This window comes from Schistocerca piceifrons, unplaced genomic scaffold (genome assembly GCF_021461385.2).
Source record: "Schistocerca piceifrons isolate TAMUIC-IGC-003096 unplaced genomic scaffold, iqSchPice1.1 HiC_scaffold_627, whole genome shotgun sequence".
Classification (NCBI taxonomy): Eukaryota; Metazoa; Arthropoda; class Insecta; order Orthoptera; family Acrididae; genus Schistocerca; species Schistocerca piceifrons.
This window is the reverse complement of record NW_025728869.1, coordinates 37,501-41,519: the sequence shown is the minus strand read 5'-3', so window position 1 is coordinate 41,519 and position 4,019 is coordinate 37,501. Positions and strand designations below refer to the sequence as shown.

Genomic DNA, 4,019 nt, shown 5'->3' with positions numbered 1-4,019 from the left:
ACCCGTTCGTGCACCACCCCAACCGCCAAACTCGCACCTCCAGCGGATGAACGGCGGACGTTTCCCGCACTCGTAAAGTGCAATCCACCCCTATAACTTGCGTTTCATGAAGAGTTATTTCCAATATGCGACATTCCCGCTGTCCGTATACATGAGCCGCGACCTGTACCACTTACGAGCGAGAGACGCGATCGCGTTGCTCACTGTACGGCGTCCGATACCGAGCCATCAGCATGTCGGTCCCCATGCGCGTTGCACTCGCACTCGCAGTCGCAAAAACGTGGGGCAAATATATTACGCGGAAGAGTTATAACAGACCGAGCCCCACTGCATGGGGGGAGTCTTTGTCACTAATGTACACAGATGGAACATTTTGGACTGGAACCAGATTACCCGTACACACGGCGCTGATTAGTAATCAATGCAGAGCCATCAAACTACAGCAAATATACACAACTGTCCGTATACATGCTGAAAGAGTCTGCCCAAAATGGGAACCACACGTCAGCCAGACACTCTGATCACGCACCACTCTCTGCTTCTAACAGGCGCACATACAATATGTAAGCACCAGCATGGAACAACATCCAGTGCATCTTCTCCGCCACATTACACAATCCACACTATCACAACCAGACCAGGAGGTCCGTGCGGAAAATACAATATCCCAGCCTTTCGACATCCACCATTGCGCAGACCAGGCACCAACACCCACACATGTCCTATACAACGGTGCACCCAACATCACAATAGTACCTCCTGTCACAGCGCACAAACAATGACATGAGTCAAAGACACAGGTCTCACACAAGCATAGAATTGGAGCGCCGCCTCTAATAAGCCAAAGGTGCATCCTGACGTGACAAATCTGATCATGTCACAAGCATTCACTTACTATAATCACTATCAACGAACCTGCCGCCCCCGCCCCACCCCCCCCCCTACACCTTTCCGTACAACAACGTGTAACCTAACCTAACCTAACCTAACCTATGTTGTACCTTAACCTAACCTATGTTGTACCTTAACCTAACCTATGTTGTACCTTAACCTAACCTATGTTGTACCTTAACCTAACCTATGTTGTACCTTAACCTAACCTATGTTGTACCTTAACCTAACCTATGTTGTACCTTAACCTAACCCATGTTGTACCTTAACCTAACCCATGTTGTACCTTAACCTAACCCATGTTGTACCTTAACCTAACCCATGTTGTACCTTAACCTAACCCATGTTGTACCTTAACCTAACCCATGTTGTGCCTCAACCTAACCCATGTTGTGCCTCAACCTAACCCATGTTGTGCCTCAACCTAACCCATGTTGTGCCTTAACCTAACCCATGTTGTGCCTCAACCTAACCCATGTTGTGCCTTAACCTAACCCATGTTGTGCCTTAACCTAACCCATGTTGTGCCTTAACCTAACCCATGTTGTGCCTTAACCTAACCCATGTTGTGCCTTAACCTAACCCATGTTGTGCCTTAACCTAACCCATGTTGTGCCTTAACCTAACCCATGTTGTGCCTTAACCTAACCCATGTTGTCGCCTTAACGTAACCCACGTTGTCGCCTAAACCTGCTCTGTAATTGTTATACGACTCGTTCAATTACTGTAGTGTTGCCCACCCGCAACCCTCGCAATATAGTTCGCTACTCGCACTGCCCGCACCCCTGTGTATCGCTTCATGTTAAACACCTTGCAAGTCTTGCTCACTTTCCACATGCTCCTGCTGTACACTGTAATGTGGATGGCAGCAGGACGTACATGCCGCCCCTCCCACGTCCCCACCTTGCCCCTGCCTTCGCAAGCTGGTTGGTGAGAAGTTTGCATGTTCAATGCCCTTCGCATGCGACGTACTCAGGCTACGTTGTGGTGCGGCCTGTGTCAACTGTCCGCTGATGTCGTACGCGTGAACCACAATCTGTACTGCACATTCGTCCTTATGTACTGAATGATACATCGTGGCACATGTGTGACCGCACAACGACTGCGCCCAAAAACGGCGGACCATACAGTGCAAATATTGTGCACGCAGCTACGTGTCGTCTCCCTATGAGAGCTGGATTGCAGTGTGGTACGCCATAGAGACGTGTGGGAGGAACGGACGCCGTGGATGGCGATCAGCATGAGCTGTCTGTTGATGTATTCGGACCTAGTCGTCTCTCCTCACACACCGTGATGGCATGGTGCACCGCGTTCCATATCTGCGACATGCTACAGAGGCCGGTTGACAGTCGTTCGAGCAATGGACATCGCATACGTACGGGGGCCACCTTCCACGTATTGTCTAGGCGTGCACATTTTGTTGCGTGTATGTGGGCAGACGTAGTGTGGCGTGACACCTGACACAGGCATGCAATAATCGTTGAAGTTGCAAATGGCGATGGACGCCTGCGTTTTCTGGTGAAGTTACGCAAATGAACAAATGGTAACCTGTTGTGGTGCGGTTGTTCTCGCTAGGGGTGAATCGGTGATGGCGACGATAGGTTGAGGTACTAACCGGTTGTTCCAGCGATACCCACCATGCCGACGAAACTGAACGGCATCTGGGTGTGAAGCGATACGCGGCGGTGGCTGGGTGGGACCGTCCCCGGCCGGTGAGGGGGCGCCTCCCGGCGTGCTGGCCGCGCGGTGCGTGGGCGCACGCGCTACAGCCGGCTGGTGGGGGCGGCCAGTGGCAGGCGCGCCGGCCGACGGACGCGGCAGGCGTCGCAGCTGCGCGCCGGCGCACCCTGCGCGCGGCGCCGTGCGGCCAAAGTAGGTCCTCGCGGGCCCGGTGCGAAGCGCGGTGGACATCTTCAGTGTGCTGGTCCGATTGAGGACTGTGTGCGTTGAGGATGCGCCGCCGCCCGGCGCTCGGCGCCGCGACGCCGTCTGCTGCTCGGTCGCCCCAGCGGTTCTCGCTGGTGGTTTGTATCGCAGCTGTGCGGATGTGTTGGCGCGTGCGCTGTGCTGGGAGAGTTCGCTTCGGCACCCAAGTGGGGCTTTTGTCCTTCTGTGGCGCTGGCGTTGGAGCTGCCGGTCACCGTAGGTGGCGCGTGTTGTCTCCCGCCGGCAATGCCACGACAGCACGCTCCCGGGCCTCTGTCGGCAGCGGCAAGCTCAGTTGGGAGCACGGGTGGTCGCACCGAAAGCGTCTACTCGCCTAACTCCGGGCGATTGCGCCTGAAGGACCAGTAGTACAAAATAAATACATAACAAAGTATCATTAACATTTAAAGCACTATTTTATAGGCACCACCACGTGACAGAAAAATCTACTTTTAAAGCGCAATTTTCATTATTGTTTCATAGGTTAGTGAAAGTAAATTTGGATAATGATGTAGTTAATAAGGAAACAAAATTGATACAGTTAGGACAAGCCAATGGCTATTTGGAAAAGGTCGTAAGTGAGATGAGCAGAAAAATTCTTAAAAACAAGCAACATTAGTTATATTCTTCCAAGGATATTGGCTCATTAAATCAGTTATGGTTCCTTAGATCGTACCCACGTTACTTGGATAACTGTGGTAATTCTAGAGCTAATACATGCAAACAGAGTCCCGACCAGAGATGGAAGGGACGCTTTTATTAGATCAAAACCAATCGGTCGGCTCGTCCGGTCCGTTTGCCTTGGTGACTCTGAATAACTTTGGGCTGATCGCACGGTCCTCGTACCGGCGACGCATCTTTCAAATGTCTGCCTTATCAACTGTCGATGGTAGGTTCTGCGCCTACCATGGTTGTAACGGGTAACGGGGAATCAGGGTTCGATTCCGGAGAGGGAGCCTGAGAAACGGCTACCACATCCAAGGAAGGCAGCAGGCGCGCAAATTACCCACTCCCGGCACGGGGAGGTAGTGACGAAAAATAACGATACGGGACTCATCCGAGGCCCCGTAATCGGAATGAGTACACTTTAAATCCTTTAACGAGTATCTATTGGAGGGCAAGTCTGGTGCCAGCAGCCGCGGTAATTCCAGCTCCAATAGCGTATATTAAAGTTGTTGCGGTTAAAAAGCTCGTAGTTGGAT

General features: G+C 52.0%; 1 pseudogene; it reads left to right on the top strand.

Annotated features, from left to right (window-relative positions):
* The first annotated feature begins 3,376 nt into the window (after positions 1-3,376).
* Positions 3,377-4,019, top strand: part of LOC124764143 — a 1,897-nt pseudogene continuing 1,254 nt past the window's right edge.